Below are 26,107 nucleotides of genomic sequence, written 5' to 3'. Positions count from 1 at the left end.
CATAAAATAGAGATTGATAAAGTTCTTCAGGTCTCTGAGCTGATTGTGTCCTAGTGAGTGCTGGAATGATACCTAAGGATGCAAGTGCAGTAGAGGAAAACCTAAATGGATTTTTTGCCTCCCAAGTGCACACCTAAACTACCAATTACAATTAAATAGTACCAAGTGCACTCTTGGTGCACTTGGGGCCCTGAAGGTAAGCAGTTGGTAAGCAGAGATGCTAGGGTGCCTAAAATGTAGAAAATGAATGATATGATTGATTTTAAGTGTTTTCTAGAGTTTTGGGATGCTATGAAGGCTATGAAAATGTAGATTAGGGTTCTAGAACCTAGAATGAAACTCCTAATCACCAAGTGCACTTTGAAACTACCAACTATGTACCTAAAGTTTGCAGTTGGTAAAATAGGGGTGCAGTTGGTAAAATAGGTCAAAACTTGATACTTAGGATGTGGGTATGCAAGATATGAGTTTTTTTGGATTTTTAGGTGTTTAAGGATGTTTTGAAACCTAGGAGAATTCCAAATGAAGTAGGGTTTTGATATGAAAGGTGAAAATGTCCTAGGGAAACTATGCAAATGCAAGTGACATTTTGGAGGTATGCAAAATGAAGATTATGGTATGAAAAATGAAGGTTAGGGTATGGAAAATGAAGGTTATGGTTGGACCTTGGACTTGGTAATGATCCTAGAGGTTGATGTATGCAAGGTGGACTATGAAAGGGATGGTTTTCTAAGGTTTATAATGATGTTTGGGTTATGCAAAATGAGGGTAAGTGATCAAGAAGACAATTTGATTGATAGACAAGTTGATAGGATTTGATAGTGGAAATGATGCTAAGGTTTTGAACAATGCAAGATGAGGGGGGTATACCGTTAGGGTAAGTCAAAATGAAATTTAGGGACACTATGAATATGATTATGCTAATGATAAAGGTATATGGAAGGTTTGAACTTAGGTGAAATCTTTAGAAAATATTTTGTCTATGAGTTTAATCTTGTGATAATGGACTTTGGATCTTGACCAAAAAATGATAAAAGACAAAAAGATAGAAATGATAAATATTAAAAGGTCAAATCTATCAAGACAGATAGAATTTGACCAAAGAAAATGATAAGGAAAGACAAAAGGACTAGTGAAGACCCATCATCCATCAACATTAGGAGATACTCTAAGACTCATAATTTGTTCAGATTTTTGACTAAATTCAAAGGTTTTGGGGTTCAAAATGACATTTAGGGGGCTAATAATGATGATGATGCTGAGAAGATATGAAATATGCAAAGGTATTAAAATGAAAAATGAGGTTTTGGGTGTAAGATGTTGTTTTGGGTGAGATACAGAATGAGGATCTACAGAGGTTCCTAAACACAGTTTTTGGGTCCCAAAATGCAGTTTAGAGGACCAAAATGGTCATGCAGATGCCCAATTACACTTTGGTAGCACCAAGTGCACTCCAATAGTACCAACTACACTTTTTTTGAGTTGGGGCTCAAAAGGGTGTAGTTGGTAGTTTTGGGGCAAAGTTGGGAGACTGGGTTGAAGGGTTGTTGTTTGTGAGCAAGGTGGTTGGCAAGTTGCTTTTACAGGAAGCTAGGATGTTGTGGTTGATGTTATCATGGATTAGGATATGCAAAATGAAAGTTAGTGTAATACCCCAAAATTGGCTCATTGCCATTATACCAATTCTGGTCTATTCCTGATAATTTCAAAGTCCTATTCTAATAGGCAATTCTCATTCTGCTATTCGCTACTTGACTTAATTGTCAGATGCAAAAAACTTAAATCTGCATTCATCATGCTTATTATTTAATTCCTATAGTATTTACTCGTATTAGTCACATTAAACCTATTGATTAAATATTTAATTTAATTATTAAATATGTATACTTTAATTAAATTATAATTATATCCTAAGGCTAATGTACTATGGAATTAAATTTATTTAATTTAATAAATACGCCTATCTTAATTAATTAAATGTAATTATTTAATTAAATGGGAAAGGTATTTCTAATTAATTAAAAGAAATTGTTTAATTAAATGGAGTACTTACTTCTAAATAATTAAACAAAGTTATTTAATTAAATGGGAAGACATTCCTAATTAATTAAATGAAGTTATTTAATTAAACAAAAGTGTCTCTAATTAATTAAAGATTATTTAATTAAATAGAAAAAGTAATTATGAGAGCATATTTCATTTTATTAAATTAAATATCTCAACAAAATCTCTCTTCAATTCAAAAAGGGGAATTTCCAGTTCACTATTGATCAAAAATGAGTTAACACAGTTAACTCCTTTTTCTACTCAAATTAAAATAGTTAACTCCTTATTTATCTCAAATTAAGTCTATTAACTCCCTTTAATTTGGGAATCTCCCTTTATGACTAAAACTCATTTTCAATCCTGACCGTTGATCTGAATCGATCTCAACCGTTGATGGATTCCAGGAAACTCTATTTAAGAGACCCTCATCTCTTCATTTGGGGGAATATGAATTGATTTTCTATCGAATTGCTGTTGAAATTCATGCTCATATTTACTTACATTTCTTGCATACATTCTCATTTTTAGTTTAATCTCATTTTAGTTTAATCATGCATATGCTTAATCTAGTTTGCTTCATTTGTTCTTAGATTAAATTGCATCTTTCATTTCTTAGATTAATCTGTATACTCATTCTTAGCTTAATTCCATTGTCAAATCCTTCATTCTTAGAGGGTCTAGTTGCCTACACCTCGATTCTGAAGATATTAACAGGCAGAATCCCTTTAGATAGAAGGCAATAGGTCGCTTTGCAGGGAAAATTTTGGATGAACAATTCAATGTTCATTCTATGATGAATCCGCAAATAAGGAACGTATTGAAGTGTGTGTGTGTTAGCATAGGCCGCATTTTCACGCATACATTTTTGGAGCCCACCGCGGGGCCCGAAAATCAATTTTTTTGGCCTCTTTCTGTATTTTTTTAATCATTTTTTTGTTCTCTTTCCGTACTATTCCGTACAGGTTCAAATATTTGCGCGAAACTGTTCATTTTCATGCGAGGATCTAGAATCTTCGCTCAAAGATTCTTTCCGCATCGTGTGAGAAAGCTCTTTGGCTTGCGAATCTTTGCGCGAGACTTGTTTTCACACGGGCCGTAAAACTTCTTCGCATGGACTGTCAGGAATTTCGCGTGAAACTCTACTGACAGAGGAAAATTTTTTTGCATTGATTTGCATGTTTTTTGATTTTTCTGCTGACTGTTTGCGATTTCTAGTGTTACTATATATATATATTTTTTTTTGAAACAGCATAGCAGCGGTTTGTGGAATAATGGGAAAAGCATGCTAAAGTTGTCAGAAACAGGTAAAAATCTACTAAGCACATTGCGAGGATCACCAGGTAATCTTCATCAGCTGATAACATTTCATTTGGATCTAAAACAAACATCTTTCGTGTTGAGCTTGTGTGTTTCCTTCTGTACTTCCATTTTACAACACATGCATAAACTCATACTAGGGTGTGATCTCTGTTAGTATTCATTTAGCAGGCTTAGTCTTTAGTGATAGATCTGATTAGCTATCTTGGGTTATTGGACTCGCTAATCCGTTGGCCCCTCATTCCACCCTATGGTTGCAAGCTCAGCACCACGTTAAATAGAGGAGGGGTCTATAGGACATAAGCATTAAAGGCTCCACAAGGCAACCCTTTTGTGCTTTTTAGAACTCACTAATTTCTGAGTTGTGGACTCATTTTGGCTTGTGTGAGGGGTTAAATGTTCCACATCTTTGGACTCACCTCACATTAGTTAAAGCGTTAAGTGTACCACCTTGTGCTTTTTGATTACTTTTAGATAGATTTGCTTTCAGGAATTAAAATCTGTACACACATAGTAATTAAGCCCCCATGAACACTATTCATGGATCTTGAGGGAGTGGGTTCCTAGTGAAACTCCTCTCTTAGATGGATTCCTTATGGGTGGGGAGGATAATTTGAGCATCTCATAGATAGATGAATCTTTGACTTGTTGATTAAGGCATCCTTTTACCGGAGAGGTTGATAGATCACAAGAAGATGATATCATAGATCTTTAAGGGATAATCTTAGTCTAGTGTGTTGGATTAATCTATTTTCTTTGATTGGGCTAAAGGTGAAAAGGTGTCAGAACCTTGAATCTAAAAGCTAAGTCCCCTTGTGGTATACTATTGTGAGTCGGTCACCTTTAGAGAGGGTTAACCATAGCAGACAATCCCTCTACAGGGAAAACTGTGATGATGGAACCTCAAGCGGTAATAGCCATTTTCATCATGGTAGTGACAATTGCTATATAAATGTCCTTGTGGAAGAAATCTCCACAGGTGTGGTTCATTGTGGGTTGTCAGATCTCCCTAGTAGCTCTTGAAGATTAAGTTCTCAGACTGTGTCAAAACCTCAGTGCGCCGGGATTTGAGGTCACCCCTATGAGCCATAAAAGTTGTAGAGTCAAACCATTATTAAATACCTTAGAGAAGCCAACTTTTATTTTTCTAAGGAATGTGTGTGATGATTGCAAAACTCTTTGAAAATGTACACAAATAGCTCTCTTAGGGATTAACACAAACTAAGTCACTTGATTGTTCATGCGCAAGGTTTCTTTTGCCCTTGCTCATTATTTTTAGATGTGCTTGAAATCACTTGCTTGCTGTTCTATGTGCCTATTTATCTGCCTGGTTATTGGATTGATCAAAATTTTTGTCAAAATTAGTCATTGTTGTGAAACTGTTCTGTCCTTTCATGCAAAATCATTTTGGTCTCACATGAAATCATTTGGCTCTCGCACGAAGCCATTTTGCCCTCGTGCAAAATTAAAGTTCTGTTGCGCATCTTCGTGCGATCCAGAAACATTCTCATGCAAAATTAAAAATTGTTACTGATCTTCACATGAGACAGAAACATCTTCGCATGGCCCGTAAAACTTCTTCGCATGACCCATAAAGGTTTTTCATGCAAAATTTTGTATCAGCATTTACAATCTGGGTCTTTTTTAGCTATCTATGGCCTGCACGCTGTCCTTTTTTGTATCTGTTTATCGCTCTCTATTTGCAAACAGTCCTGGAACAACAACACTTCGCTTAATTGAAAACATGTGTCTTATACCTTAACTAGTCTCGTCTCATATGTCCTCGTCTTAATGCTTGCCATACTTTGTGCTACAGTGGTCATAATCTCTGGCTATTCTAGCCTTAAAATTAGACCATTTGTGCCTTAGTGAACAACATTCTTGTTACTATCTTGTCCTTTTTGAGACTCAGTCTTTGTATAGTCCTTGTCTAGGTTCCAGCTTCTTGTCCTTGCCTATGACTGTCACAACCAGAAGCAGCAATGTGTTTTATCCTGATAACATTAGATGTGGTCATGCTAGGGGTCGTAATTGTAGCAGAGGTAGCTTACCTTTCACTATGCAATCTATATCCAGTTTGGCTAGTGAGGCATCTTCACAGTCTTCCTCACCTACAAGGTCATCTCAAGATCAATGAACATTTTCCAATTTGCAACAAATTGGGAATCTTTTTTACCAAAAGGATACTGAGAGAGGTAGGAGTCCTACATTCTCAAACACAATGTATGACCCTTTCTCCACGGACCCTTTTCAAACACAACGTACGGAAACTGAACAAGTTCCTATAATGACTAATTGTGAACCTGAACAGGGTAGCCATAGTCGATATCGAGAACAACCTAGGGATGAAAAGGAGAAAGAGAAAGAAAATGACACTGATGAAGAACAAGAAGAGGTTGAAATCCTTCCTGAACACATAGCAAGATGTCGAAGAGACAAAAACTTTTAGAAGGTCATGGGAATCCTAATCAACGAAGAGAAAGAAAAGTACTTTCTCAAAATCACCCAAGAGGGAACTAAACTGCCCACACATTTCGATGTGGAGACCATTATCACACGTGAAGAAGAAACTGAGACCACTAAACTCCAAAAACAATTGAAAATTATGCAAGTCCAATTGCCTCAGATGATGCATGAGAAAGAAAAACCCAAAAAGACATACACATTGGATGCTCTTTGTTCATTTCCATTTGAAAAAAGTATAAACATGCCGCCTTTCCCAAGAGGTGTAGAGTTTCCCAAATATGACAAGTACTTTTGTACTACTGATCCCCAAGATCACTTGCGAGAATTTGGTGCTTTGTCTATGGATTTTATACACAATCAAATGTACCTCATGTGTTTATTCCCTAGAAGCCTAGGTGGTCAAGCTTTGGAGTGGTTTTCACATTTACCTCCTGGTATCAAGACATTTGATGAAATTGCTAATTCATTTGTTCAGCAATATTCTCATAACATTCAACATCCTGTAAATATTTGAGATCTATGCAACCTTAAACAGAAGGTTGGTGAGCCTTTTCTCACTTTCCTCCAACAGTGGAGATAGCTTTATACCAAGTACTCCCATAAAATCCCAGAAATGGAGAAGCTCGACATTTTCACTAATAATCTCTTACTTGATTTTGGGTATAGAGTCCAACTACAAGGTCCGTGTAGCTTTGAAGACATGATTACATAGGCTATCCATATCAAAGAATTTATGGTCAAGAAAGGTGAGCTCACTCTTTAGAGAGACCAAAAACAAGGTTCCACTTCCAACAAGGATAAAACCAAACATGTCAACAAGAACCAAGAAATTGTACATGATGGGGTTGTTGATAATGTCACACCAAAACCTGCTAAAGTAGCATTTAATCTCACAGACTGCTTCAAAGCGGCCAAAAGTGCTGAGAAGCCTCCTCCTGACAATAAAACATCTGGGAATAAATCGAGAAACTCATGGGCAACACGACCCAAGCGAGAGAATACACCTTTAGGAGAACCTTTGGATGTGGTTTACAAAACATTGCTATAACACAAGCTTATCTCACCAATGGATAACCCTCATCCCTATGATCCACAACCACGTCCACCATGGTGGAATGAGACCTCATTTTGTGAGTATCACCAAAACAAGGGACATAAAACCATCAACTACATAAACTTACGTCATAAAGTCCAGGACATGATTGATGCCAGTGAACTTGTGGTAGATGGACATAACAAAAACTTTGACCACAAGGCGTTCAAAGAGCCTTTCCCACCTTATGAAAAAGGAGAGACTTCGAAACCAGAACCCTACAATAAGGTCAACTACATGTATTCCAATGATGACAATGTCATTCACATGGTTGAACTTGTAGATTTTGAATACTGCGATGTTATTACCATAAAGGGGAAGCAAGATAACAATAAACCCAAGAGACCATTTGTCTTGAGAGGCCCTACTTCCAATAACATGGATAATACGTCTTTGCAACACTGTGCTAATGTTGTTACTCGCTCTCATGAAAAATTGGTGCTCAAAGGCCCTACACCTCCTACTTCAAATCTCAAACAACACAAGGAAAAAGCACTTGCTGGTCCATCCGATAAAGGTGCAAAACACATGATGAACTTGACTGCAACCAGTTATAGTGTTCTAGATCAATTGAAACGAACCAATGCTCACATTTCTATATTTGAGCTACTTAAAATCTCGCCCGCTCATAGGCAAATTCTGGACAAATCCCTCACTGAGGCAAACGTTACTTAGGATCTTGATCTTGAACGATTTCAATCGATGGTAGGTCACCTGACCTCACCTCATCTTATGACCTTCTCTGAGGAGGATGACAACTCACTGAATCACCCACACAATCAGCCTCTACACATTGAGGTTATGATCCACCATACACGTGTTCGTTGGGTACTCATTGACAATGGCGCTGGCCTAAATATAATTTTTGCAGATTTGCTTAGACAATTGGGTTATTCTTAGCACTCTATTGATCCTCGACAAAACATCACTATTAAAGCATACGATGAAGTAGAACGAAAGTCACTAGGTCTTGTGACTTTACCAATTCGCATTGGTCCTGTCGAAAGGGATGTCACCTGTCAGGTGCTTGACATTCCCTTAGCCTACAACATTCTGTTAGGATGACCATGGATACATGAGATGCACGCTGTGCCATCCACATACCACCAATGCATTAAATTCCCATTTCATGGCTCTAAAGTTACTATTCCTGCAACTACTAGCTACACTTGAAATATGCTCAAAGCTGCTGAATCTTTCATCCCTGCTAATTGTGAGTCTACTAATTGTCACAACAATAAGCTGAAACAAATTGAGCAGTCATTTAAATTGAAAGAAACTGGTATGGGAGAGTACCACATGGAACCAATGTTATCATTAACATCAATTCTAGAATCCCCTCGACATTTTGGGAGACCCTCACTAGCAAAGAAGCCATTCGTGTTGACACCTCAGACCAAGTTTAATGGTTCTTTTGTCAAAGCTACAGTTCCCTTAGAAGATGAAAGTGAAAACAGAGCCATGGCTGCATGGCTTTACAAAGAAGAGTCTCCAGTAGACCTAACAGAACAAGTTCAAGAAATCACTCCTAAGAAGTATGGACCTAGTCTTAAGCTTATGAAGCATTTTGGCTACAAGGGAACTGGACCTATTGGGTGCAATAACAATGGTTTAATAGATCCTATCAAAGCAACAACTCGAAGCAACATTGACACAACTGGCCTAGGGTTCAAGAAGGTCCCTTTCCATTTGGGATCCAATAAATTCATACCTGTACCTGAGAGTTCATCTAAAAATGAGTCACAATCTGAATCAGGTACTCAAAAGGAAGAATCTAATGATGAGGATTCTTACCCTCATCCTATTCCTTATGATCTTGCTAAATTCTTTGCTAAGCCAGATGACTATGTGCCACGTGTTAGCACTTTGGATGATACTAGTGATTCTTCTGAGGACAATACTGAGCAACTCAAATATCATTCAGAAAAGGGAGAATCTAGTCAGTCATCTCATATTGAGTATTTGTGTAAGAATCCAGAGGCTGAAGGAGAGTATGTCCCTATCACTGTTGGGGAGTTCTATAGTCTCTCACCATGTAGCACCGATTCTCATGAATATGAATTTGACAATCTTTCAGAAGCAACTACTGATAAAGACATTGACCAAGTGCATGTCTATGAAAATCAAATCAAAGTGAGTGAAACATCTAGGGATAGGTCATAGGGGTCTGATCCAACTAGTGTCTTAGAGTCATCAATTACTAACGTTCATACTCTGAGACATTTGAATACACCTGTGGGTGAGGTCGTCATAGGTCTTGAATTGCTGGTCCACGCATTTAATAACTATACTGTGAACACAATTGAACCAGCCACTACTCTCTCACTCGCACATCCTGAGCTTATAGACTGGAACCCCAATGCATCTAACGAAGTCCCCATGTTCCAGAATGACTATACTCTTGCCTATTACCTAAACGCTATTGAACCTATAATGTCTTCCACCAATGAGCAAAGCGTCAACATGACTAAGGCTAACATCAAATATCTCAGTCACATAACTAAAAAGAAAAAATGCAAGAGGTCCGATGGTGAAAACCACATTGTGGCAGTGTCAGATCCAAAAATAGTAAAAACAAAAGACGTATCCAAGGGTGAAAACCTCTCTGAGGCACCCGCGGATGAGATATTTGATGTCCTTCCCAGTCACTTTCAGGAGAGATCATCAGTGTTAATAGAGCCAACATAGCTGATTAACCTAGGCACAAAAGAACATCCTCATGTGATACATTTGGGTCAGTCATTGTCAACTGAAGAAAAGGAACAATTCATTTCCTTTTTCAAGGGAAAGAAAATAAATTTTGCCTGGACATATTCTGACATGCCAGGATTGGATCCTGATCTTATTATGCATCACTTGTCCATAACGCCAGGCATAAAACTAGTTAAACAGAAGCTTCGAAAAATGCATCCTCATGTTGCATTGCTAGTCAAAGCCGAATTGGAGAAACTTCTGAAGGCTGGTTTCATTCGTGCAATTGATTATGCTGAATGGATATCCAATATTGTCCCTGTGTCCAAGCATGATAAGTCTATCAAAGTTTGTATAGATTTCCATGATATTAACTTGGCATGTCCTAAAGATGACTTCCCACTCCCTAATATTGATATGATTGTGGACATGACAGCTGGCTATGAGATGTACTCACTTATGGATGGTTTTTCTGGATACAATCAGATAAAAATTGCACCAGAAGATCAAGAGAAAATAGCCTTCACATGTGCATGGGGAACCTTTTGTTTGAATGTGATGCCATTTGGTTTAAAGAATGCTGGAGCTACATATCAGTGGGCTATTACTACAATTTTCCATGACATGATGCATAGAACTATGGAGGACTATGTTGATGATACTTTGGTCAAAAGCACTAAACACAATACTCATTTGCATGATTTGGGACCAATCCTAGATCGTATGGAAAAGTTTAGTGTTCGGCTCAATCCTAAGAAGTGTGCATTTGGTGTCACATCAGGAAAACTGTTAGGATATATTGTTTCTACAAAGGGAATTGAAGTAGATCCAAAAAAAGTACAAGTAATAATGGACATGCCACCACCTCGAAACATTAGTCAGATGAGAGGACTACAGGGAAGGCTTCAATCTATTCGTAGATTTATTACACAATTGGCGGATAAATCACAACCCTTCACAAATACCTTACATAAGGCTGTGAAATTCAATTGGAGCCAAGATTGTGAGCAAAGCTTAACATAGATTAAACAATATCTTGTCAATCCACCAATCTTGATGCCTCCTATGCATGGGAAACCTTTTCTTTTATACATTTCAGCTACTAAAACATCTTTGGGAATCCTGTTGGCTCAGGAAGACAATGATAACAAAGAAAGAGCTATTTATTACTTGAGCCAAACATTGGTCTCTTATGAGAAAAACTATAGTATTATTGAGAAAGCTTGCTTGGCAGTTATCTTTGCTTCCCAAAAGTTGAGACACTAGATGCTTGCCCACACTACATGGCTTGTGGCTAAAATCGATCCATTAAAGTATTTGCTCAGTAAGGCAGCTCTCACAGGAAGATTGGCTAAATGGGTCATGATACTAAGTGAGTTTGACATCCAATATGTTGAACGCAAAGCTATAAAGGGACAAGAAATTGTAGACCAGCTGGCTAAGGCACCCATATAGAGTCTTCTACCAATAAACATTGATTTTCCACATGAGTCAATTCTAACACTCACTCACCATACATGGGTTATGTTCTTCGATGGATCTTTCACACAACAAGGATTAGGTGCTAGATTACTTTTCATCACACCACAGAAATACTCATTGCCCAAAGCATACAAGATTCTATTTTCTTGTACAAATAACATTTCTGAATATGAAGCTTTGATCAATGGTATGAAAATTGCAGCTGAATGGAGAGTAGATCAATTGGATATCTTCGGTGACTCTCAGCTTGTCATCAACCAAGTAAATGATGTGTATCAAACAAAGGATGAAAAACTAGTTCCTTATAAGCACATGGTTGATGACTTGACAAAATATTTTGCACACATCACCTTCCAACAAGTTCCATGTGTAGATAATAAAGCGGCTGATGCCATGGCCACTCTGGCCTCCCTTCTACAAATGCCAAAAAATGATCTCCAACACGAGTTCTTGGTGGAAGCGTTACACTACCCATCCTATGACACACCTGATTCCAAGATGATCTGTTCTATTATAGGACAAGAATCATCCTGCTACCATCACATCTATTCCTACCTTCATAATCAAACCATTCTAAAAGGTCTAACCCAAAATGAGAAATTTTACCTAATCCATAACACTTCACATTATGTCATTATTGCTGACGATCTATATAGGAGAGGTCTCGACAGAACACTCCTTAGATGTTTAGAACCCGATGAGTCCAAATGTGCACTAATTGACATTCATGAAGGCATTTGTGGATTTCATTCCAATGGCCTAACGCTAGCTCACAAACTCCTTCATGCTGGTTACTACTGGCCTAAAATGGAGCAAGAAGCTATTAAATATGCTAGGTCCTACAAACAGTGTCAACTACACAGGAATCTCATTCATGCTCCAGCTAGAGAGTTGATTCCCTCTACTTCAACATGGCCATTTCAACAATGGGGCTTTGACTTGGTGGGACAAATTCACCCAACCTCTTCTAATGGACATAAGTTCATTATCACCGCTACAGATTATTTCACGAAATAGGTAGAGGCAGTCCCTCTCACAATTGCTGATGGCAAAACTGTAGCACTTTTTATCACAAACTACATCATCTGTAGATATGGTATACCATCTTCAATCATTACTGATAATGGAGGACAATTCAAAAATAAAGACCTTAAGGAACTGTGGAAGAAATTCAAAATTACACAACATTGGTCTTCCATTTATTACCCCTAGGGTAATGGCCAAGCTGAGGCATCCAATAAGGCAATCCTCAAAATTCTTCATCACACAGTTAGTAAGTCAGGGCAATACTGGCATCTCTAGATCAATCCAGCCCTGTGGGCATATAGAACAAGCATTAGAACTCCAACGAGCATGACTCCTTTTGCGTTGGTATATGGGGCAGATGCTGTGCTTCCGATAGAGGTCGAGATTTCTACCTTGAGAATCTCTATGAAAGGCCTTATCACAGATGATGACTATAGGATAGCCCAGCTTCAAGAACTTGTGTTGCTAGATGAACGATGACAAGTGGCTTGTGATCATCTACGAGCATATATACAAAGAATGGCATGAAGCTACAATAGGAGAATTAGGCCATGTGACTTCCAGCTGGGTGATCTCGTCCTAAGAGAGAATCCTAAGAATCAACAACAACGAATGCAAAAGGGAAAGTTTGAACCAAACTGGCTAGGTCCTTACATCATTACTGTAGTATATGGATCTGGCACCTATCAACTTTCCACAACTGAAGGAGAAGTGCTTAAAGAGCCTATGAACACTCTCCACCTGAAGCGGTTTTACAGTTGATTCAATCTCAGCAAGCTCTCTGTACATATCTAAATGTCTTGAAAAAATCCTAAAAATCAAAAAAAGTCCTAAAAAAGTTGTTACCCTGGTAAAAACCTAGCAATAGGTGCCTTTGTAATACCTAAAAAATAAAAAAATAAAAATAAAAATAAAAATAACAAAACTTGCCAAGAAGGTGAAAACCTGGTAAACAAGCGCCTCTTGTTAGTCACTTTCATGCTTTTCCTGCTCATGTATCCATGGATTGAGTCTTGTCATAGCTTGGGGGCATTCCCCTCTAGTGTCACTCTTTTTGAGATTCTCCTCATAGAATCTCTTTCGCGACAGTCACTAGTTGTTCTGACTGCGTCTGCCTACTGTCACCAGTGTCACTCTTTTCGAGATTTTTCTCATAGAATCTCCTTCATGATAGTCACCAGTTGTTCTGACTGCGTCTGCCTACTATCATTAGTGTCACTCTTTTTGAGATTCTCCTCATAGAATCTCCTTTGTGACAGTCACCAATCATTCTGACTGCGTCTGCCTATTGTCACCAGTGTCACTCTTTTCGAGATTTTTGTCATAGAATCTCCTTCATGACAATCACCAGTTGTTCTGACTGCATCTACCTGTTATCGCTAGTGTCACTCTTTTCAAGATTCTCCTCATAGAATCTCTTTTACAACAGTCACTAGTTGTTACAGCTGTGTCTGCCTATCGTTGCTCGGGTCATGTCTCAAGATTCTTTTTTGGAAGATCTCTTTTGCATTAGTCACCAATCGTCCTGGCTGTGTTTTCCTACTATTGCTTAGTTCTTCTTAGGTTCTTCATCGTGAAGATTCATCTTTGACCTCAGTCACCAGTTGTTCTGACTGCGTCTGCCTACTATTGTCACCCTACTGAAGAGATTTCTTTCTTACATATTTTGGACATTGACACTTGACATCATCCTAAAAATATTAAACTCAATGATATACTTTTTTGGATATGCTAAGCATTTTCTCTTATTGCTTTGTTTTGCTTTATCATATCTCCTCGAGCAACATCGATGATGTCATCTTTGACTAGAGAAGTAAGGACTGGGGGCATGATCTTTTTATATGCTTTCTATTTGCGGTTTAGTACCAATAAGTTGATCCATTCCTATAAGAGGGGTGTCCACTATAAAAGCCTCCATTTCGTATTGGATGGTTGTGTGTACCTCAACTCCTTTTATACAGATATGTCAATGATATTGGTTCTTCTCCTTGATTGTTGGAGTGAACTCTTCATGCTATAGTACATAATGATACTCATCCTATTAAGTGAACGTACAGGTCACTGCGAGTATATTTAGCACACTTCTATCTCAGGTTATGAACGCAAGGGTCATTGTGGACAACATGAATATTCAATACTTCGCATAAGAGGAATCTCCCATGTGTTTGGTGTGCCTGTCATGCAAGCAACATTCAAGTCATCCTAGCATTCATGCTTTGATTCTTATGTTAACTTGTTACATTAAAAGGGACAAATGTTCTAGTCATTCTGGCTTCTTGTGCCTTGAATGCTTACTTTTAATCCCGACATTCCAATAATGTATGTTACATTCATATTTTCATGATTGCAATGTCAGTGGAAATTGTATAACATATGAGCTTTATTTTATATCCAATGATGATAAATCATCAAGGCTTGGTAACCAGACCTAGGGCTGCATTTAACATAGTCTTGCATACTTCATTTGCATTAGCACGCGATTCGATGGTAATCCTATTCATACTCCACATGCATCAGATTCCTCCATGGCTACACAAGCATTTGGTTCATCGATTCTTGTTCCTGAATGGAATACTTGTGACTATCAAACAAAAATGCACAACACTATGTCAGATGTCAGTTCATACATATGAGTTCTATCTAAACATACATCTCATGTACATCAGAGAAAAACAAAATAGAAAATGACATGTACACAGGAATACTCGGCTCAAAATATCGTAGATATATATCAAAGAATGGGTCAGTACAAAAAAAATGGGTGCTACTTGAGCACAATCGATAAAAAATGATACATCTAGTGCTGGCACACCAATCGATACATAGCCAGAGATCAAAATAAAAGTAAGGCACAAAGAATCTAACTCTGTCTTGAACTCTCACCTCCAGGAGGAGCAGGAGGAACAAGAGCAGCAGATGGCAAAGGCGGTGGTGGCATATCCGGCCTGATAGGAGGTCGTGCACCTCTGAAATCTCATGCGTACTGAGAGAATCGCTGCACTTGCAATGTCTCATCAAGTACTGCACTAGTGTATGTAGCATAATAATATGCAGCTTGAGCAGACTGGAAGCGGATCTCATCCTGTGCTAGCTCTAGCCTTCGCTCTGCAGCCTCCGCGCGCTCTCTCTGGCGATCTGTCTCTCTCTGTCTCTCTACCAGCTATGCATCCCTAACTGCCACTACAATATGCAGCTCTCCCAACTGTCAGGAGGTTGCACGAACCCGCTCTCGGTACTGTCATATCGTGTCCTGTACCTCACCTACCGGCTGATCTGACATATCCTCATCAACCATCTCTGGTGCATGATAAGGTGGAGGTGCCTGCTGCGGTGGAGGTACCTACTGCTATGGGACCTCCTACTAAAGGGCCTGCTCCTTTGTCCTCTGCCTCCTCTGCCGACTGTGTCCTGCTCCACTGCCCCCAGCACCTAGGTCTGATCTCATCTGCTGTGGGGGAATAGGTATCTACTGTACCCGGTGCTGGACCTATGGTGGCACCTGTAGCTGTGCCTGCTGTTATTGTGATACCTGTCCCTGCCCCTGTACCTGCCTTGCCATCCCTAGTTGATCTATGAAGCATGGGAATGGATGGCTCATCAAAAATTCCTGATATGCAGGCGTCATCCTGGCATCTACTACCTCTGGCAGATAGTCACACTGAACTGCAACAAGGCTGCAAATATGTATCATGGATCATCGTGGATCCATCCGTGGAGGCCATCCCCACTCTATATCCTTTTGCACCCTGGCATAGGCATAGTACTCAACCGAAATGTCCTGTGGTCGACCATACTGCTGCCACACTCGTGAGATGACAAATCTCTCTATGACTAATGTCATCCTACCTGCTAGCGATCGAGAACTAAACATCCAAGTCAGCTCTCTAAGGGCATCATCCCAGTCCTCTGTCTCTCTCCAGGGTCACCATATAATAGACACTAGGTCATCAAGATGTGTCGGCCAATGCTCAGTCTTACCCAGGTGGGCCTGGGTAATATGCCCTCGATATCTACAGATGTAGGGGTCCATGGGCTCCTGAGAATCCTCAAAAATTAGCCTACATACAGGGAGATGCTCCCAGGCCCAGATCTGTAGTACATAAACACCTACTACCATGGTCTTCTTCTTATGGAAAATGACCTCATGCATCTCATGAAAAAGATGGGCCAACATACACTGACCCCACCCAAAGATCTCAAGTTCCTCAACCATCCTACGGAGCATGACACCCCATCCACACTCCAACCCATGCTCTCCCCTATCAAGACATAGGAAGCAGCTCAAGAAAATACCCAACATGGATGCTAACCTGTGTGTAGGTCCATAAGTATGCATCAGCTCATCCCAGCTGATGGCCCTGCCTCTCGGTAGTTCTCTCTCAAAAACAATGGATAGTGCCTCTATCCCTAATCGAGGCACTGTATCATACACAACCCAAGCACTGTGAAAGGGGATCCTCAAGATCCTCCATATGTCCTCCGGTGTAATGGTCATCTCACCCATCAGCAAATGAAATGTGTTCATCTCCAAATGGAAATGCTCTACCAATGCAGTCAGTAAACTGTGATTCACCATCACGGCTGGAATCCGGCATAGTGAAGACAAACCTAATTGGGCAATGTGTGCCCGATCTGCATCATCCAAACTTCACAATAACTCTCCATAAGGCAAATAATGAGATCTAAATGATACGTCTCTGAATACCTCCTACACGCACAACAAAAAAATGACAAACAAATGATCAGTATCAAGTTGAATCGAAGCATCAAAATGAAATAAAATGCAATTTCTAAATGTGAAAATCACAAAACTGGCACAGTATTTCGCATGAGATTGGTAAAATCTCATGCGAAGACATATGGTTTCGTGTGAAATAGTTCTCTCCTCATGTGAAGAATCTCGCCTTCGCACAAAAATAGATTTCCACACGTGAAGATAGATCATCTCGCGCAAGAAAAGAGGTTCTTGCGCGAAACAGGAATTGCCTCACGTGAAGAATCTCCATCTTTGCGTGAAGCCAAAATTGCCTCGTGCGAAGATATTCTGGCTGCGCGCGAAGAAACAACACATCCTATTTCTTCACGCAAAGAAAGATGATCTTCACATGAGAAGAGATCAGTCTCGCGTGAAGAAAGAATTGAACATCTTAAAACATGCTAAAAATGTGCATAAATGAACTCGAAATGCATGAAAATGAAAGTACAAAGATGGAAGATCGATGACTCACCAATGGTCCGTAGTCTGCTGGTTGGCTGTGTCGTCTGGAGCGCTCAAAATGATGATATCTCAAGTTCACTACCATGTCTATATTAGAGCTCAAAATTACTACAAGACAAAATCTCAAATGAATTGAAAATGACCCTTCAAGCTATTATATAGGTGTTGACCAAATTTTTCAAAGTGCTCGGATTTGCACAAAAATCACACCCCTGGCTAATTGGACCATTTTGAATCCATTTTTGGGATCAAATTCGAAATTTGACACACCTAAGAGCCTTAAAAATGTGTTTTAAAATTTTGGGGACTGACATGATCGAACGCTTGTGTAGCCCAAAATCTTTTTGATACTTTATGATTCTCGAAATCCTTTCAACTTTACATTCTCCATATTTTCAAAATTCATTTTGAAAATAGTCAACTTAAGTCAACTGTGGCTGACTCTAGTCAACTTTTGGTCAAACTTGGTTTTTTGCGACTTTGCAATCATTTCAAATCAACCCAATCTTTAGATTGTTCTGATTCCTTCTAGATTCTGCTGACATGATATACTACTTCAAATCATATTTCTGGTGTGTCATCTTTCGATTTTGCTCCTGAGGGGGTAGGATGATTACATCATTAAATACTTATTGCTCGAGGCATCTAGTTCCCATCTTATGTCCTAGTCACTTGGGGCATCTCATCACTTGTGGCTTTTTTTTCCCTTCTATCTGACATCTCTGCCATCTATCTTATCTTTTCATCAATTAATCAATCTTATAACAACTCTTCTTAGAGTTCGATGGATAGGTATTGGGACAGTCTAAACCCTGACTCTTGATGATTAAACCTCGTTCTAGGGATGATTCTATGACTCATGATGGGACCTTGTTATCTTTTATCAATTTCGGGTATCTAGGTGTTCTATCTGGATCCTTGAAGGTTAAGCTCCATTCTGGAGGTAATCTTCTAAATGCTTATCAAATGTTAGGTATCTAGGTGTTCTATCTGGATCCTTGAAGATTAAACTCTATTCTAGAGATAATCTTCTAAATGCTATTATTCTCAGGTATCTAGGTGTTCTATCTGGATCCTTGAAGTTTAAGCTCTGTTCTAGAGATAATCTTCTAAATGCTTATCAATATTAGGTATCTAGGTGTTCTATCTGGATCCTTGAAGATTAAACTCTATTCTAGAGATAATCTTCTAAATGCTATTACTCTTAGGTACCTAAGTGTTCTACTTGCATCCCTTAGGATTAAGCTCTGTTCCAGAGATGGTCCTTAAAAACTTATCAATTGGTCTCCATGTCATCAACTTCAGAACCAATCTCATCTTTGCATCATGCTTTCTGATTTTCTTTGAATTAAACATGGTGCTTGGACATTCATTCAAAAAGGGGAAAAATGTAATACCCCAAAATTGGCTCATTGCCATTATACCAATTCTGGTCTATTCCTGATAATTTCAAAGTCCTATTCTAATAGGCAATTCTCATTCTGCTATTCGCTACTTGACTTAATTTTCAGATGCAAAAAACCTAAATCTGCATTCATCATGCTTATTATTTAATTTCTATAGTATTTACTCGTATTAGTCACATTAAACCTATTGATTAAATATTTAATTTAATTATTAAGTATTTATACTTTAATTAAATTATAATTATATCCTAAGGCTAATGTACTATGGAATTAAATTTATTTAATTTAATAAATATGCCTATCTTAATTAATTAAATGTAATTATTTAATTAAATGGGAAAGGTGTTTCTAATTAATTAAAAGAAATTATTTAATTAAATGGAGTACTTACTTCTAAATAATTAAACAATGTTATTTAATTAAATGGGAAGACATTCTTAATTAATTAAATGAAGTTATTTAATTAAACAAAAGTGTCTCTAATTAATTAAAGATTATTTAATTAAATAGAAAAATTAATTATGAGAGCATATTTCATTTTATTAAATTAAATATCTCAACAAAATCTCTCTTTAGTTCAAAAAGGGGAATTTCTAGTTCACTATTGATCAAAAATGAGTTAACACGGTTAACTCCTTTTTCTACTCAAATTAAAATAGTTAACTCCTTATTTATCTCAAATTAAGTCTCTTAACTCCCTTTAATTTGGGAATCCCCCTTTATGACTGAAAGACATCTTCAATCCTGACCGTTGATCTGAATCGATCTCAACCATTGATGGATTCCAGGAAACTCTATTTAAGAGACCCTCATCTCTTCATTTGGGGGAGGATGAATTGATTTGCTATCGAATTGCTGTTGAAATTCATGCTCATATTTACTTACATTTCTTGCATACATTCTCATTTTTAGTTTAATCTCATTTTAGTTTAATCATGCATATGCTTAATCTAGTTTGCTTCATTTGTTCTTAGATTACATTGCATCTTTCATTTTTTAGATTAATCTGTATACTCATTCTTAGCTTAATTCCATTGTCAAATCCTTCATTCTTAGTGGGTTTGGTTGCCTACACCTTGATTTTGAGGATATTAACAGGCAAAATCCCTTTAGATAGAAGGCAACAGGTCGCTTTGCAAGGCAAATTTTGGATGAACAATTCAATGTTCATTCTGCGATGAATCCGCAAATAAGGATCGTGTTGAAGTGTGTGTGTTAGCATAAACAACATTTTCACACATACAGTTAAAATATAGGGAATGCTGTCCTAAGTGAAGACAAAGAAGATAATGGGGTGCAGAATGCAGATCAAGGCATGCTAATGCAAGGGAACCTAACTAGGTACCTGTGAACACCTCTAAAGCCTCAAAATGTTGTCTGGTAGCCCAAAATGGGTTTTCAAACTACCAAGTGCACTCATATAGTACCAAATTCACTGATGGTGTAGTTGGAGCTAGTTTGGGCATAGTTGGTAGTTTCATAGTGTAGTTGGGAAGCTGGGGTAAAACTAAGGCAATTTTAGGTGTTATGGTTTCTAGATTGATGTCACAATGAGCTAGATAGCAGAGGACAATGCTAAAACTAGAATGAAGGTTCAAAATGATGTGTATGTCACCCAAAATGATGGTTAAAGTGTTCAAACTGAGGGGTGGGTATGCAAATATGTAATATGGACAATGCAAAGTGTAAATTTGGGGGTTGAAATGCAAAGAATGCAGGCTAAACCCTAATGAATGCAATATGAAAGATGAGGAATACTAAGTGGGGACTAAAAGATGCAAGATGAAGCCTATATAATGCAAGCATAAGGCCTAAACTAGGGTGAATGCAAGTGGGTTCTATGCAAGGATGAAACCTATGTTATGCCAAGCACATTTAGGATCACAAGTTGCCATGTTTTCTAAGCCTTGAATGTTTTGGACCAAATTTTACAAAGTTTTGAGAAGAGTTGCAACATTTTGATAGTGTTTAATGTTTTGAAAAGGTGTAAATTTGAATGTTGTCTTTTATCTTGATTAATGTTTTACACACATGCAAGACACATTAAGACAAGAATAGTTGTTGTTAAAAGTGAAAAAACACACCACAACCTAGGCTTTAGGACTGTATCCATTGAATTCCTACTTGAACCAAAGTTTAGCTGCAGTTATCTAGAGTAGACAACCTATTATCACTATTCAAGACTACAAAAATGTAGGATGTGTTCATGGGCATGGGTGACCCCTTGAGCTAGTGGATAGAAGGGATTTTGGCCACTAAAACACAATTTTTAGTAAGGGCATTCCATTTAGCAAGTGAATGATAAACTTCCTTAGAAGGTCTCCCAGCTCTAAGAACCGAGGTTTAACACACCACTAGGGTACTAGAGGAGATCTATCACTCAAAAATACTGCTGACATGGCTTTCATCATAATTGAGTTTTATATAGTGGCTAGAATGTTGAGATGGCTTTTGGCTTGTTATGACTCTAAAGTTGTCCCTTGGCATACCCAATATCGAGTATCTTGGTCCAAGGTAGTCTTCCTATAGAAGTCACATGGATTCATCTTACACCAAAGATCCATGAATGGTGAGGGGAGAGGATATGTCCATGTAATCCCTGCATTTTTGAACACTGTAGACATGCCAAGTAGAAAAGAAAAACTTCATTTTATGTACTAAATGAAGTGTTATCTAATCTAGGAAATCCACACACATGGTTTTGACAAACACATTGGGTCTTCGACAATGTCCTACAAACAAACATTAGTATTTTTTAAAATCTTAGTCTTCATCCAATGATTTCCACATGCTGCAAATAGACCATAAATAACACAAAAACATCTAACCTATGTCCTACAAGAAAATGGAAACCTTAGATGCAGATTCTGAGTTATGTGTGTGTTTTTTATGAACCAAGTTAGCTCTGATAGGGTAGACTACACTACAGAAGGCTAGAATGGCCTAGAATGCCCCCAAGTGCACTTAGATTGTGCTAAGTGTGCCCATGCTGCACTTGGGAAGCCTAAGTGTAGTCTAAAATTGTAGATTGTGTCCTAGAAGGCTCTGGGGGCCAAAAATAGCCTGACTTGACTCAAAATGACCTAGAACTTTGCATGCATGTCCAAAATGATAGAAAGAGGCAATAACATGGGTAAAATTATTCAAACATGGTCACATTTGGTCAAAATTGGTCAAACATAGGTTAGACTGAGGCTGGACTAGGTGGAAAGCCCTAGAAGGTTGACAGATAGTGTAGGATGATGCAGGAATGTAGGAATGAAAGATGAAGATGATTTGGTGTATCAAAACACCTGATCATGGTGGTGAATGAAGATATGAATGAAAGAATACTGAAGATATGATATGAGGACCAATTAGAATGGAGTGAAGACTTTTTCTTTCAAAAGGTGTGCTATATGTCAAATGGAGCTTCATTTTGATCAAACTGTAGATGCAAACCATTTTTGAGCATCTACACCTATGTAAATTCAAAAAAATGACCAGATTTGTCTAAAATCTGGAATCATTATCTAAAACCTATTCAAATAGGTCAAAATTGAGAAGTCTATTCTTTACTGGCCTAGTTTGCTGCAAAATCATGCAAAAGCTAGGATCTTAGGCTTTGAAATTTGAATTTTGTCGCATCATCCTATGTACTTTCTCACTTAGGAAGCTTTGTATTCTCACATGAGCTTATGTCAAATAATTATCAAAATTGGTCAAAATCTTGCTTCAAACTAGTTAGACTCTAGCTTCCTTGCTTGGTTTTCTACCAAACCTCACACAAGTCAAGATTTTGGGACTTGTTGTTCCCTTTCCTTGTGTCAATCTCTGTTCTTTCTCACCTGGGTCTACCTAGATCCTCCCATGACACTTTATCTTCAAACTATCAAAATCTTGTCAAAACTATATGTAAAGTCTATTTTCTTGCCTTAGAAGCCATTTACTTGCATGTATTGTGTCATAAACTCATGTTAGAGAGCATTTCCTCATGCAAGTCTATTAGAAATTGTCAAAAATAGTGAGCTATTTCCAATTTTCTTGTTGAAACTCTTTCCAAATTTGGTCTCTATTTAGGAACACTAGTATACTTCTCTATCTTCAATAATAAAAAAAATTAAAAAACTTAGGAACACTTAGGAACGCTTTTGATCCACATAAAAACTAGTCTCATTATTATGTTGTCTCATTTGTTCTACTATGTTGTCATACTTTGCTAACATGATATTCAATCTCTCAGCTATTCTAGCCACTTGTTTAAGTACTCATACCCTAGGCATAAATCTTATTGTCACATAACTACTTTCAAATGAAGCTCTAGGTATGGTCCTTGTCTAAACCTTTTCACACATTATTGTTTATGAATTTTTCAACTAGGAGTGGAAACATTTTTCATTCCCATCGACCTAGAAGAGGTAGACATAGAGGTTGTTCCTAGTTCTATACATAGTCTGAGTGTAGGGGAGGATCCTCATGGTCTCCTTTACCTACTATGTCCAAGGAAGGATGATTTTTATCTCTATCCCCTATTGCTCAACCTTATGTCAGATGGGTCTTTTCCATAAACTTAAATAGAGTTAGGAACTCATTATTTCAAGAACATTCAAACATTGAGATGAAATGTCCTAAACTTGACTTTGACAACACAAATAGGACACCTACATCTACAAACAAAAATATTGAACCTCTATACAAGATTTGATCACCTAAAAATGGTCATCTAGACTATTAACCCCCTTCTCAACATTTTAGCTAAATTATTTAATCATTTTCCTAGGCCAAATTTCTAAAAACTATTTTATTTGATTTTAACCTATAGTTTGACTATAATATCCTAAGTCCATAATTTATTAAAAGAATGGTTCCCCTTTTAATTAAATAAAAGACCCCATCCTTCTAACCCACTCAAGGTGCACACATAAAGTCCTTTTCCTATTTACAAATTAAAAGGAAAGACTTTATCTCACGTAAAAAGTCAACTCTCTCATTGGTTAACTTGATCCTGGACATGGATCATGCAAAAAGTCAACTCCCACCCTTTATCATCCACTCCTTGATCTTGATCTCAACTATCCATACACCTTTGAAATAGAGAGCTCTCTCTATCCCTATGGATCCTATTTTTGAGGTATTGTTATCCTGTAGGTTTCTTGGAAAGTTTTTTTGTAGCATTTGTGGAGAAATTTTTGCTTCTTGTCACATTCTTGCATTCTTAACCTAGTTTAGATACACTTGTAATAGCTTATCTTTTCCTTTGCATTAGCTTAGATCACTTAGCTTAATTAAAATGGTTGTAACACTCTAATTTTTCTTAGTTTAGTTGTATTCTTGCATTCTATTCTAGCATAGTTTCATTTGTTGCATTACATGTTGTTGATTTCTTTAACATTTTCACTATTTCTCTTGCCTAAAGAATCTCACGTTTCATGGTTTACTAGCAAAGGTTGCATCTCTAAGGCTTAACTGATAGTTCTTTCCATGCTCATGAAACCATTTCACTCCATGACTAGGGACCTCCAAGCCATCCTTCAATCTTTCCAACTCATGGAATATCTTGGATATAAGGTTTTAGGGAGGTGCATAATATTAGTGTACATTTTTGGCACCCACCATGGGGTAGGACATCTCATTTTTGTCTTGCATTTCTACTTGTTGTTCTGTACTTTTTTTCTTTGTAGTTGTAATTATTGTGTGATACTTTATTATTACCATATGATATTTCTTAGTATTACAGTGTGACACTCTAGTAGTTAAATTATTGCATGCCTATACACATTTATCTCACACTAGTATATAAAGTTCTATCACATGGGTATGATACAAAATAGAACTATTGTCCCTCTATACTAAAAAGTATCGTACGATACTCTGTCAGTAAAAAACTTTTGCCCAACATGGAACTTATTGTTGTTTGAGTTATTTTCTCAATTTTGAGTCTTTGGCATTCTATTTTTTAGAGTTCTTAGGTTTATTCATAGTTTAGTATAGGCTTATTGTAGGCTTTTATCTTATTTTAGACTAACCCTTTGATTGGACTAACATTTTTGTTTGTAGGATTTTTCTAAAATGCTTGCACAATTGGCCTAAATGAATGAATGTCAAAGATTCAATGCTAAGAGGATACTAATTCTTGTTTGTAGGGCTGGCTAAAAGCATAAAAATAAACAAACAAGTGTTCTTTATTTCTTTCATTTCATGTGCAGAAATATACTAGTTCAATTTTGTAGGCATATAAAACTTGCAAGTAGGGTCTTTTGGTAGTAGGAAAGTATGCTCTTCACCCTTGCGGTGAATAAAAAATCTTGACCTCCAAAAGTAGATCAATTTTGTGTAGTCTAGAATTCTTTAGAGGGCCTACTCTTGAGTGATCAAGAGGAATGACCCAAGTGGGTAAAAGTGAATTTGATTATTTTGACCCACTATAAACTCAAGGCTATCAAGGACACAAAACTTTGGTAGATATAATGCTTGTCTTCTCTTAGTTTGAGTACTTGTGGGATTGGGATCATGAGGAAAATGCTAGACAAGAATGCTTAAGGTACCTTTGTAGCCATGAGTTCCATTACTTGCCACAAGGTAAGGTGTCCTATAATTGGGAGCAAGGGGAGTGCTATGAATGGAAGCCCTTTCTAAATACCATAGGCTATAAGCTTCCTTATTTTTCCACTCAACATCTTGGTTCAAGGACTGATCCTAGTGGACTACCTAGATCAACTCAAGATTTTACACTCACCATTTGTGTCCCCTTGGTTGTGCTAATGGAATGTCCATGACAAAGCCAATATCTATCATGGGTAACCACTTGGTGTGAGGCAAAGGCTCATCAATTTTGGTCCAAGGTGTTGAGTAATGAACTATGACCTTAGGTAGTATTTCTTGGCATGTCTCTTTGAATGTGAAAAAACCTATGTAAACATTCTTGAACATCAAACATCTCATTAACATTCATAGGATTTTTTGCATTTTGATATCCCGATTACTTGTGTTGGCAAGGTTTCTTTGTCCCTTTGTCCAACTGTTTGAGACAGGTGAATTTTCCTTACTATTTTCAAACCATGATGTTTTCTATGCTAACTAAAGTCCTATACTATCAACACTACCCTTTGGTAAAAAAAATTCAAGAAATCAACCTAAAACATAAGATTTTGAAGTGTTAAATTTCATTGTTCACAATTTACCGGCCCTTTATCACATGACCTTATGAGAAATATTGTGCGGTATTTGACACTAACAAAGTATCACATCACTATTATGAACTCTATCGTACATTACTAGTAAATTCTATCACACTACTTAAGGAAATCTGTCGCATTAGTCAAAAGTATCATCGAATGGTAGAAATGTCTATCATACAATAATTATTGTTGATCTTGTATTGCC

Source organism: Cupressus sempervirens, chromosome 9 (assembly GCF_028749045.1).
Source record: "Cupressus sempervirens isolate cs-2001-9-10 chromosome 9, ASM2874904v1, whole genome shotgun sequence".
In the NCBI taxonomy this organism is placed as follows: Eukaryota; Viridiplantae; Streptophyta; class Pinopsida; order Cupressales; family Cupressaceae; genus Cupressus; species Cupressus sempervirens.
Note: the sequence above shows the minus strand (reverse complement) of the source record.